This window comes from Lissotriton vulgaris, chromosome 12 (genome assembly GCF_964263255.1).
Source record: "Lissotriton vulgaris chromosome 12, aLisVul1.2, whole genome shotgun sequence".
In the NCBI taxonomy this organism is placed as follows: domain Eukaryota; kingdom Metazoa; phylum Chordata; class Amphibia; order Caudata; family Salamandridae; genus Lissotriton; species Lissotriton vulgaris.
This window is the reverse complement of record NC_141700.1, coordinates 781,204,129-781,217,709: the sequence shown is the minus strand read 5'-3', so window position 1 is coordinate 781,217,709 and position 13,581 is coordinate 781,204,129. Positions and strand designations below refer to the sequence as shown.

General features: G+C 49.2%; 1 protein-coding gene across 1 annotated transcript in view; it reads right to left on the bottom strand.

Annotated features, from left to right (window-relative positions):
• Positions 1 to 13,581, bottom strand: part of FGF11 (fibroblast growth factor 11) — a 369,209-nt gene that overhangs the window by 253,052 nt on the left and 102,576 nt on the right. The gene's annotated exons all lie outside the window — the stretch shown is intronic.

Here is a 13,581-nt window from a genome sequence, read left to right as displayed (position 1 = left end):
TTTATTTAATGCGATTTTCTATAGCGCGAACTTTACCCGAAGGTGTCAAAGCTTCTAATCTATCGCCCCCCAGGCCCTTCCACATTCATTAGGGGGAGCACTGACCAATTAAATTGCTCCACTGGTCATCAAATTGGCCAACTTTATCATCCTTGGAGGTCTCGATCTTCATCTGGATGCCACCCATGACAGTGATATTGCTAACTTCATAGATGACCTTGCTGCTATGCAATTAACAGAACTAGTTATTGGTGCCACACATGTAGCTGGCCACCTCTTAGACCTGGTCTTTTCAAACCTTGGCTCCCTACCTCCCTACGGGCCACAACCCCTCTTCCCATGACCTGGACCGACCACTTGATGATTTTCCTGGCCATCTGCTTGCCTCGCCAAGCACATGTGTCGGTCCCAGAACCAATCCTCAAATGCCCCTGGCACAAACTCCAAAAGTGTGGGTATTTTATTCAGGTTTGCCACTCCCAGCTGATCCCTGATGCAGAGGCAGAAAAGAACACAATGCAATCCTGGTTTACTTCAGCCTTAGCTGTCTTTATCCCTGTCAGACAGGTCTCGGTTAAGAAGGAACATGCTGCCCCTTGGTTCAAAGAGACCATTATCTCTGCCAAAAAACATGTACGGCCTTAGAACGCTCCCGAGGGAAAGCATACGGGTCTTCACTAAAAATACAATATAGATCAACCATCCAAAACTTACCATAGACTGATCAAGAAATCTAGTGCAGAACATTTTGCAAAAAAATCAGTAATAGCACCAAACATGCTAAAGAAATTTTCAATTTAGGGAACAGCTTGACAAAAGCCTTGAAGCCCCAGTGTACACTGCAATAAACTAGCAGACTATTACACTGGCAAGATAGAGGATATCTAAGCGCACTTTTTCTCTGATGTTTCTGATGTGAGGTCAGATGGTACGGTACTGTCAGCTGACAGCAATCCTATGGCCGTGCTCAACTCGCTGCCCCCGTGTCAGCCGGCGTTGGATACCCTCTGTAGCCAAGTCAAATCCGGATCTGCTTAAACCTGGTCTGTCTATAATACTACAGGACTTTCTCCTCCCGCCCTGTTTAGAGATGGTCAATCTCTCTCGGTCATCTGCTTCTGTGCCCGGTCCATGGAAGCATGCTAAAGTCTCCCCTTCTGAAGAAACCATCTCTGGAGGCCTCTAAGCCTGAAAATGTCCACCCCATCTCCATCTTACCTACTAAGGTAATGGAGAGACACGTCAACAGCATCCTGACCAAATTGCTGGAAGACACCCATATCTTGGACATTCACAAAAGTTTTTAGGCCTGCACACATTACTGAATCCACACTCTTCGCTGATACCGAGCAACGAGGCAATGCCCTGAAAGAAGATTGGTGCAAGCACCTCGATGACTCATTGAGGAACTTTAACCCCTCCCCTGCTGGTGACGGAAACACTCCGTCATCAGCCGCGGTCGCGCTGTGCTGATGACGGAGCAGTTCCGTCACGGCCCGCTCGGCACGCCTGCGCGGCGCGGATTCCGCGCCTGCGCTGAGCGTTCCATTGAGCGGGCTGGCCGTGACGGAACCACTCTGTCATGAGCACAGCGCGACAGCGGCTGGTGACGGAGTGGTTCCGTCACCAGCATGGGCGCGCTGCGCGGCCCCCCCACCCCCTTAGCGCTGCAGCGGAATAGCCGCCGCAGCGAAGGGGTTAATGTATGAATGTTGCGCTTACCTTTTATTTAATAAAGGGGGAGCTGTAGTATCATGGGAGCATGTCCAGTAGGACCATTGTGGTACGTGGTGAACTCCTTATGAAATTACGAAATCAGTTTGGGTGTGTCTGGCTGTGTCTGGCCGCGATCAATAAAGTTTATGATGTAGTGCGTTCAGTAACGGTTACATGCTGAAGAATAAAGACGTGTGTTACAGAGCTCGGAGTGTGGCGTGGTCATTTATGTGCTCCAGAGGTGAGGTGGATGTGACAATGATGAGAACCTAAGTCACCACTCTAAATGCTGTCTGAGGGGCTTTAACACTTTACACTTAAGAGCATACCGGGGACATTGAACCTTGACACCACATTGTGTCCAAAGGACTTTATCCCACAAATACCACCTCAACAAACATCCAAGCATAATAACAGTGACCAGTTTTCTCCAGAAAACAAGAGAAAGGAGAAACCTTAGGGGCATATGTACAATAGAATGACGGAACGTGACGTTAAGCACAACTTGCTAACGCCACGCTCCACCATTCTGAAAATGCATGGATGCAGCGTATTTACAAAGGTACGGTGCACCCCTGTATTTCCCCTAGCGCTGATGCTAAATTAAACTGCCTAGCGCCAACCCAAGCACCCTTGCACCATAGTGCAAGGTTGCCTGCATTGGAGGGAATGATTGTTTATGTGCAGGAAGGTGTCCCTTCTTGTGCATAAACAATCATTTAAAAAATGGCAATTTGTATCTCCCATGTGTGCTGCATTGTGCAGCACACATGGAAGTTGCAAATAGTCTTTTATTTTTTATTGTTTACGTGCAGGAGGGGACACCTTCCTGCACACGATCAACCAGGAATGGCTTTTTGTTGTGTCTATGTGTGCTGCGGATAGAAACCGCAAAAATGAGGAGAAATAAAGCATTTCACCTCGTTTTGCCATGTTAGACCATGTTTTCACTTGTCTTAATTTTGGCTCTGCCTCCTATTTACGCCACCCTTGTAAATACGGGCTTGCATCAAAATAAATGGGTGTTGCAGCGAAATGCCCAACGCAACACCCATTGCCCACCCCTTTCATGCTAAGAATAGCGTGAAAGGGTGCCTTATTTACATGACGGCGTTAATCCACGTCTAGTGGCTTACCGCCACCTTGTAAATAAGGCAAAGCCCAAAGTGATGTTCCTGTGGCGATAGGGGCTTGTAAATATGTCCCTTATTTTATAATACCTCGAAAGAGCAAACAACCTCTAGCACACAATCTAATGCAAAACTGAGGGACGAAACAACACTGTTCACAACATGTACGTGCACCTTTTATACTGTACATCACCTTCGTGAAATACATGCGTACAGAAAACAAAAAAACACAAAACAAAAATACTCCGTTCTGCCCCCTTTCACGCCAACACACGGCTCCTATTTCCAGGGAAAGGCGCCCCCTTGGCTTTGCCTCTGCTCCTTTCCTTTTAGCCCCTGCTCCGGTGAGATCGGAAGATGGACATAAAACAAACAGCAGGTGATTAGGGGGGCGACCTCGCTCCTTTTAGCCCATGCGCTGGAGAGAGCGGGCGACGGACATAAAACAAACAGCAGGCTATTGGGTGGGGGGGGGGGGGGGGGGCTGGGGCCTGGAACCGTCTCTAGGATTAGAACTCATTTTCTCCTAATAGCCATCCCACGGCTCATAAACTCCCCTTCGTCTCACTCTGGTTATGAAGGTATTTTTATTCCTGCAGATGATGTTTTAGGATGTGGTGGGGGGCAGCGGGGGGGGGGGGGGGGGGCTGAGAGGCGTTAAACACACCAATATGTCCATCCCTGCGTTAAGGAGACACATGCTGATCTGAAATGGGTGCATGCTTGCTGACACCCCATTCCATTTAGAACTTTTTGGGGGGATGGGGAGGGAAGATAAGACAAGAAATGATTCCTGTGAGGACATCCATTCTGTAGCCATTGCCATTGCCTGGCCCTGCCAGCCACCAGCCTGGCTGCAACTTGAGCTCACTCTGGCCTGGGGGGCAATCTTTGCTAAAAGCGCCTCTACCGACAGCGCAGGCGTCCCTCAGTCCACCCCCTGTATGGTACCACTGTGTGCTCTTATAGACTGAGTCATGCAGGGGTGTGTCTTCCTCATGGGTGGCAGGGACGGGGTAGGTTAATCCGCGTACTTTGCGTCGCTACATATTGTAGTTCCAGCCAGCTACACTAGTATGGCCTCTGTTTCCACCCGAGGGACCCTACCACCAACCCTACTTGGGTCGGTTTTTATGTGAAGGTATTTTTATACACACTTCTTCTTGTTTCAGATTAGGTTAGAGATTGAGTATCATATACTAATAATCCTAACACTATCCCAGTCACTGTGTAGTTTAGGGAGCCGGGTCCTGATGAATGGCCATTGATCGATAATGACTAATAGAGGCGAAACATGTCGACACACCTATGCAAAATTCTTTGAGCTGACACAGACCATTACTGCTGTTTTCAGCCACCATTATTAGTTTTTAATCTAGACAAGAGGACCCACATATATATTAAAATCGCCAGGTTACCTCTTTTCCTATCTTAATCTCACATTTCGCTTACACCAATCTACACTTAGACCCCCTACACCGATACCCACACTTCACATACGGCAAAAAAACAAAAGATCTCCGGCAAAGAGCCCCCTTGAGGATGACCGTCGTGCATTGCAGCGCCGGCCCGACGAGGAGCCTGCTCCCATCTGATTCCTCAGTTCATTCATCAACCTGCCATTTTTACTTTTTATCAAGAAACTGCATGCCCCTTTCTGTTACCTTGAATCTTGCTTTGACCAGGTCCCACCCGACACTTTTAGCCCTGGGCATAAAGTCATCTGCGTTACATTAAAGTGAAACTCTAGAGGAAGAATCTCCCATATGTACCTATATGTGCCGCATAATTCCAGTGGCCTTGATCTAGATAGAGAATCTCCCATATGTACCTTATTGAAGCATGTATCTCTAAACTCAGGACTAAAATTGGAGTGATGTGGTGGCCATATCCTGTGGGAGTGCCCCACGCTGCACCTGTTCTGGGAGTAAGTGGCCCAAGCAATGCAAGAAGGGTGGTCTGCCCTTTACCGGTTGATCCAGTAAGGTGTGCCCTGGGCCACAGACCAGGAGGACACAGAAACCTGTTGAGAAATGGAGGCAGCACCGGGGATGAAGTCACACTTTAGCCAGTATGGTCATTTCAAATTCCTTTATTCTTCTTTGTAAAAAAACACAAGACAACAGCCAACAGCCAACGCGTTTCGTTCCCTTTATAGGAACTTCATCAGGGCAAAAAGTTTTTGGGATGGACCACGTTCCATTTGATGAATCAAGGCAATAATATTCCAAATAAGAAGGACAAAGTGGAATCCAGTTTCTAGATGCTGTCAGCACACCACCACAGCTGGGTTCTGTTTGCTGCAGTAGATCACTCAGGGTTGTCTGACAAGATTCTATATAGTAGGACGAATTATATGTATACAGTCTCCAAGGAGTCTGAAGAAAGTTCCGCTTATATGTAAAACGGCACTGGATTCTAGCTGCGTTCTGATGTGGTAGTTCGCTCAGGGTTATCTGGCAAAGTTCTATTTTATAATACAAACTGTATGCATCCAGAATCCAAGGAGACACAGAAACCTCTTGAGGTCGGATGTATGACGTTACAACGCATGCTTTTACCACGCATGCTGTTACTACGCCAGTTTTACAACGCAAACCTTTACAACGCATAGTGCTGGATAGTGAATAGTTTAATTTACTATTCCAACTCCAGTCCCCGTGTACACTAGGGAAGCTGTTGGATAGTAAATTAAATCTATTCCCTATCCTAGAGCGCCCCCTAGCGCAATGCGTTATAATGGTTTTCGTTGTAAAACCTGCGTTGTAATAGCATTGCGTTGTAAAAGTTTCATTGTAAAGGATGTTTCCCCTTGAGGTCTGGCACTTGGCCTTTTTAGTGGCAGCGAAGCTGACAATCGCACATCTGTGAAAGACACACCTGCCCTCCCCTGCCCATTGAGAGCGGTGTCTTGTGATCTGGAGGGGTCACCCCTCTGATGGGATGGGCTCTGGATGCTGATGCTGGCTCGCCGCTGAAGATGTTGTCCAGTGCTCCAGATGGAGGGCGCTAGGGATGTATTCGCAGTGGCCTCCCTTGAAGAGCTGGTGGTGCAGTGACGCGGTTAGAGAGCGCTGGATGAAGAAAGAGGAGGCTGCACTGTTGGTACCATGCACTGATGTGTTACTTGGAGAATCTGCTGGCGAGGCGCGAGACGGGGTTTGAGAGGGGAATGAGGGGACATTTCTTTTGTCGGGTGGAGGGGGGATATTCAGTTATGATTCTGTAAGGTTCAATTGGATTTCCAATTAGCTTGACACCTTCCGATCTTAGCTTGTTGTAAAACTTAATAAAACACTTCTGGAAAGCAGTGGTCGAAGTGGGGGGAAAAAAGTAGGGGAACTGTGGGCGGAGATCAGGGGTCGGGAATAACCTGAGGCTTGGGTCAGTGGGCGGAGTCAGAGGTGTGGCCAGAAAGAGCAAATCATTCTAATTTTTAGTGTTTGTTTGGCATTTCACTGCCTAGTTGCAACTTATTATGTTATTTAATACAACCAATGGATACACATGTATTTAAGGTTTAATGAGTTATTGACATTAAAATACATACACAAATTGGGATTCGTTTCCAATCACAGAATGTCCCAAATATGCTTAAAAGTGGAATCACAGGCCATTTGTCTCTGAGCTATGGAGTTTCTGTCATCAGCACGTCTCCCTTTTTCCACAAGAGCAGTTCAAACATGAATGACAAACAATTATTCTACACGTTTATACAAAGCAATATGCATATATAGGTATATATCTATAGTACAAATAAATGCTTTTGTACAGAGGGATATGCTGTATATTTCTGTTTGCTTATGGTGGTTACGTGAGGAAGAGTCAATTCTTGGGTAGTTTTCTGAAGCTAAGGTGGTTGTCCATGGATCTTATCTTCCACTTGACAAAACTCCATCCCTCTCTAGGAAGAACATTAATCACCAGAGTTATGAGTACATTTTTATTGTTGCAGAAAATTACTGGAGGCCAGGAAGGAGGCACAATGTGATTTTAGAAAAATAATATACTTGCGAACATGACGCCCCCACGCGAGTCAGTACCTCCAGGAATGGTGCACTTCTTCACCCATGGAAAACAATGTTGTTCAAAGAAAGACAAGAAAACAAAAGCAGCGCTTTACTTTGAAACTCAGTAAAGTGTTGCTAATGTATTTGGGTGAATAAAATCAATCTGGCCATTTTGACTCCACTCTAATTTTTATTGTATTGTAATTGCATTTATATAGCATGTACTACCTCTGACGAGGCATCAAAGCACTTTTTAGGCGAATAGCAAGCTACTCCGGAACCCATAAAGGATTATTGGTGAATTAGTATAGTGAAACATGAAAGTAATTTGAGTAGTGGATATATTAGTCAGTTTTTTGGATTAAGAAGGATAGTGTAAGGATAGAAAAGGGAGAAAGGTTTGCATTTATATAGCGCTTGCTACCCCTGATGGGGTGTTGAAGCACTTTTTCGGCGAGTAGCATGCTACTCCAGAACCAATAAAGGATTAGTGGAGAATTAGTATAGTGAAAAATGAAATTCATTTGAGTGGTGGATATGTTAGTCTGTTATTTGGATTGAAAGGGAGAGTGGAGGGATGGAAGAGGAAAGGATTTAGAAATCTTTTTTTGTTTTGGAGCTTGGAATGAGTAAAAGGAAGGTGTAGTGGGAAGAGTCAGAGGGAAAGGTTTAGAAAGGCTTGTTGTGGGGGATCAGAACAGTAAAAGAGGTATAAGATGATGCAAGGAGGCGTAATGCTGCCGAATCCCCTCCACAACTGATTGCCACACTCGTCGGGTGTAGGAGCCGCTATATAAATGCATCTACAATTACAATTCTGAAAAGGATCTGACAGGCCCTTTCCTCAGCACTGTCTCCTGTGTGGCAAACTAATTAATCCCCTAGATAGAGTGCATAATGTGAGAGTAGGCAGGGACGCGGCCATGCCTGATGGTCATGCAAGCCTTCCCTGATGTCAGTATCTATGCCGAACAACAGCGTGTATGTGTGGGTTCCAACTATAGCAGTACTGCGCTATGGAATGAAGGCTCTGTGGCCCTGGCATAGGCTGACCCGGATTTGCTGGGACAGTCTCGGTTTTTCAACAGCTGTTCCCGTAGATTTCAGCAAATTTGGCTCGTGTCCCTGTTTTTAGAGTGGGTCAACTGTAAACAGTGAGAATCACTTTTTTTGGGGTTCCAGAGCAGGGTTAGTTAGGATCTTTTATAAGTAAGTAATTTAATGAACAGGCATGATGCTGGTTTTAAAAATTACGTTATATATGTCTTCTCAGTGCGTCTTCTCTGCTGCTGAGGGCTGTCATTCTATGCCACTTCGCTATTGTAGAATTGTGGGCCTTCCTCTATTTTTGCGAAATCTCCCAGTTGTGGGGTCCTAAGATGTGTTAACCCTACTCTGGCAGCATCTTACACCCCCCAGAAGACAATAGCCCCTCTTTGACTGGAAGTGCAAACACCGGTGGGGGCAGTGCAGGACTAAAAGCCACAACAGCTGCTCTGCACAGTCCAGCATGTGTGTGCCTCAAAGATTTAGCATGCTTCGTAGCAGGGTATTCTAACCCTTTGAGGCCTGCAGCAAGACGGAGCAGTCTGAAGGTATGTTTATATGTGCAGCCTGTGTTTGTGCACGTCATGTCCTCTCAATGTACACACCTCCTCCCTTATCCCCATAACAAGGTGTTACTTACAGATTGGTAGAGTTTTCCTTTTGTTGTTCATAGCCAGGAACAGACTGCTCTTGACGCTCAGTACACTGACCACGCTCCTTTTCATAGGAGAGATTTCTAGCCCACTATATCGTTTTTTTAAATTATTGTATAGGTTATTTCGATATTTTCCACATTTTGAACCTTTATTTTCTCTCCTTCCCAAGGCTGCACTTTGGAATAGAAAAATGGCCCAAAAAGACGACATTTCCAGAGTGATTTTTTATTTTTTTGGATCCATTTCACGGAAAAACAACTAAAGGAAAGGAGTTGAAAGAGGGAGTAATAACTGTTGTTTGAAGTCAATAAGTGAGGAGGAGCAAGACAGAAAGAGAGGGAGGCAGAGCAGAGGCGCAACTAGAGTCAAATTTCGGGGGGGGGGGGGGATAAGTAAAAATTTCGGGGGGGGGGGCTGAATCTTTAGGCAATCGGCAGAGTCGAGCTGCAGGGGCTCTAAGAAGGGGTGAAACAACAACAACGCCCCATTAACATGCACAAGGTCTTTAAAGACCTGTGAAGCACCTGGGTGCAGCTGAGTGGGCCCGGGAAGTGTCTCATCCCGGGTTGCCACACACCTTTAAGGACAATGGGTGTTGTGCGCCTGAGGCAGAGTAAGAAAGTGTGTGGAGGGCAGCTGCTGGGGGGGGGGGGGGGGCGGTGGGGGGGAGGGGAGCTGCCAGAAGCAGAGCAGGAGACGTGGACACTGTCCTTGTCTTCTCTGGGAAGGAAGGAAGAAACAGAGTCCTTTTCCTTCTCTGCCTGTCCCGCCTCCCCGAACAGCCACGAACTCCAAGCCTTATCTAAAGAGCTTGGCTATTTCTGGCGTCCTGGGACGCACGTTTAAACTAAAAAAGTAGGGGAACGGAATCTGTTAATTGAGAGAAGTAGGGGCACGCGTGCCCTACCGTTCCCGCCCACTTCTTTCACTGCTGGAAAGCAGTGTCTTCCCACATATGAGCCTCCCAGCTGTTGCCCTATCTCAATATTGCCCTATTTTGGGACAACTTTGGAAAAGAGGGTATCGGAGAATTGCAAGAGGTTGTTGAAACAAGTCAAATCATAATCCTTTCCAAGCAGGCTTGATAGTAGAGAGCTGGTGGCACCAGCAGTGCCCTGCGCAGGTAACATAAGGGCTGCCCGGCCTTAGTCTCACGGGATCTTTGAGCAGCCTGTGGCACCATGGACCACTCCCTGCTTCTTCCTCCCGCACGCACGCGTGGAGGCTGCAATGGCCCCCTGCATAGACACCTCAAAGGGGGAGGCAACACAAGACATCTGGGCCACACCTGTACAGGTGGAGGCTTCAATGGCCATATGCATAGACATCTCTAAGTGGGAGGCTGCACAAGACATTGAGGCCACGCCTGCACGTGTGGAGGCTGCAATGACCCTCTGCATGGACACCTCTAAGGGGGAGGCTGCACAAGACACTGAGGCCACGCCTGCATGTGTGGGGGCTGCAATGACCCTCTGCATAGACACCTCTAAGTGCGAGGCTGCACAAGACATTGAGGCCAAGCCTGTATGCGTGAAGGATGCAATTGAGATCTGCATAGACACCTCTAAGGGGGAGGCAACACAAGACATCTGGGCCACACCTGTACAGGTGGAGGCTGCAATGGCCATATGCATAGACACCTCTAAGTGCGAGGCTGCACAAGACATTGAGGCCAAGCCTGTATGCGTGAAGGATGCAATTGAGATCTGCATGGACACCTCTAAGGGGGAGGCTGCACAAGACATCTGGGCCACACCTGTACAGGTGGAGGCTTCAATGGCCATATGCATAGACATCTCTAAGTGGGAGGCTGCACAAGACATTGAGGCCACGCCTGCACGTGTGGAGGCTGCAATGACCCTCTGCATGGACACCTCTAAGGGGGAGGCTGCACAAGACACTGAGGCCACGCCTGCATGTGTGGGGGCTGCAATGACCCTCTGCATAGACACCTCTAAGTGCGAGGCTGCACAAGACATTGAGGCCAAGCCTGTATGCGTGAAGGATGCAATTGAGATCTGCATAGACACCTCTAAGGGGAGGCAACAAAAGACATCTGGGCCACACCTGTACAGGTGGAGGCTGCAATGGCCATATGCATAGACATCTCTAAGTGGGAGGCTGCACAAGACATTGAGGCCAAGCCTGCACGTGTGGAGGCTGCAATGACCCTCTGCATGGACACCTCTAAGGGGGAGGCTGCACAAGACACTGAGGCCACGCCTGCATGTGTGGGGGCTGCAATGACCCTCTGCATAGACACCTCTAAGTGCGAGGCTGCACAAGACATTGAGGCCAAGCCTGCACGTGTGGAGGCTGCATTGACCCTCTGCATGGACAACTCTAAGGGGGAGGCTGCACAAGACACTGAGGCCACCCTTGCATGTGTGGGGGCTGCAATGACCCTCTGCATAGACACCTCTAAGTGCGAGGCTGCACAAGACATTGAGGCCAAGCCTGTATGCATGAAGGATGCAATTGAGATCTGCATAGACACCTCTAAGGGGGAGGCAACACAAGACATCTGGGCCACACCTGTACAGGTGGAGGCTGCAATGGCCATATGCATAGACATCTCTAAGTGGGAGGCTGCACAAGACATTGAGGCCACGCCTGCACGTGTGGAGGCTGCAATGACCCTCTGCATGGACACCTCTAAGGGGGAGGCTGCACAAGACACTGAGGCCACGCCTGCATGTGTGGGGGCTGCAATGACCCTCTGCATAGACACCTCTAAGTGCGAGGCTGCACAAGACATTGAGGCCAAGCCTGTATGCGTGAAGGATGCAATTGAGATCTGCATAGACACCTCTAAGGGGGAGGCAACACAAGACATCTGGGCCACACCTGTACAGGTGGAGGCTGCAATGGCCATATGCATAGACACCTCTAAGTGCGAGGCTGCACAAGACATTGAGGCCAAGCCTGTATGCGTGAAGGATGCAATTGAGATCTGCATGGACACCTCTAAGGGGGAGGCTGCACAAGACATCTGGGCCACACCTGTACAGGTGGAGGCTTCAATGGCCATATGCATAGACATCTCTAAGTGGGAGGCTGCACAAGACATTGAGGCCACGCCTGCACGTGTGGAGGCTGCAATGACCCTCTGCATGGACACCTCTAAGGGGGAGGCTGCACAAGACACTGAGGCCACGCCTGCATGTGTGGGGGCTGCAATGACCCTCTGCATAGACACCTCTAAGTGCGAGGCTGCACAAGACATTGAGGCCAAGCCTGTATGCGTGAAGGATGCAATTGAGATCTGCATAGACACCTCTAAGGGGAGGCAACACAAGACATCTGGGCCACACCTGTACAGGTGGAGGCTGCAATGGCCATATGCATAGACATCTCTAAGTGGGAGGCTGCACAAGACATTGAGGCCAAGCCTGCACGTGTGGAGGCTGCAATGGCCCTCTGCATAGACACCTCTAAGGGGGAGGCTGCACAAGACACTGAGGCCACGCCTGCATGTGTGGGGGCTGCAATGACCCTCTGCATAGACACCTCTAAGGGGGAGGCTGCACAAGACATTGAGGCCACGCCTGCACGTGTGGAGGCTGCAATGACCCTCTGCATGGACACCTCTAAGGGGGAGGCTGCACAAGACACTGAGGCCACGCCTGCATGTGTGGGGGCTGCAATGACCCTCTGCATAGACACCGCTAAGTGCGAGGCTGCACAAGACATTGAGGCCAAGCCTGTATGCGTGAAGGATGCAATTGAGATCTGCATAGACACCTCTAAGGGGGAGGCAACACAAGACATCTGGGCCACACCTGTACAGGTGGAGGCTGCAATGGCCATATGCATAGACACCTCTAAGTGCGAGGCTGCACAAGACATTGAGGCCAAGCCTGTATGCGTGAAGGATGCAATTGAGATCTGCATGGACACCTCTAAGGGGGAGGCTGCACAAGACATCTGGGCCACACCTGTACAGGTGGAGGCTTCAATGGCCATATGCATAGACATCTCTAAGTGGGAGGCTGCACAAGACATTGAGGCCACGCCTGCACGTGTGGAGGCTGCAATGACCCTCTGCATGGACACCTCTAAGGGGGAGGCTGCACAAGACACTGAGGCCACGCCTGCATGTGTGGGGGCTGCAATGACCCTCTGCATAGACACCTCTAAGTGCGAGGCTGCACAAGACATTGAGGCCAAGCCTGTATGCGTGAAGGATGCAATTGAGATCTGCATAGACACCTCTAAGGGGAGGCAACACAAGACATCTGGGCCACACCTGTACAGGTGGAGGCTGCAATGGCCATATGCATAGACATCTCTAAGTGGGAGGCTGCACAAGACATTGAGGCCAAGCCTGCACGTGTGGAGGCTGCAATGACCCTCTGCATGGACACCTCTAAGGGGGAGGCTGCACAAGACACTGAGGCCACGCCTGCATGTGTGGGGGCTGCAATGACCCTCTGCATAGACACCTCTAAGTGCGAGGCTGCACAAGACATTGAGGCCAAGCCTGCACGTGTGGAGGCTGCATTGACCCTCTGCATGGACAACTCTAAGGGGGAGGCTGCACAAGACACTGAGGCCACCCTTGCATGTGTGGGGGCTGCAATGACCCTCTGCATAGACACCTCTAAGTGAGAGGCTGCACAAGACATTGAGGCCAAGCCTGTATGCATGAAGGATGCAATTGAGATCTGCATAGACACCTCTAAGGGGGAGGCAACACAAGACATCTGGGCCACACCTGTACAGGTGGAGGCTGCAATGGCCATATGCATAGACATCTCTAAGTGGGAGGCTGCACAAGACATTGAGGCCACGCCTGCACGTGTGGAGGCTGCAATGACCCTCTGCATGGACACCTCTAAGGGGGAGGCTGCACAAGACACTGAGGCCACGCCTGCATGTGTGGGGGCTGCAATGACCCTCTACATAGACACCTCTAAGTGCGAGGCTGCACAAGACATTGAGGCCAAGCCTGTATGCGTGAAGGATGCAATTGAGATCTGCATAGACACCTCTAAGGGGGAGGCAACACAAGACATCTGG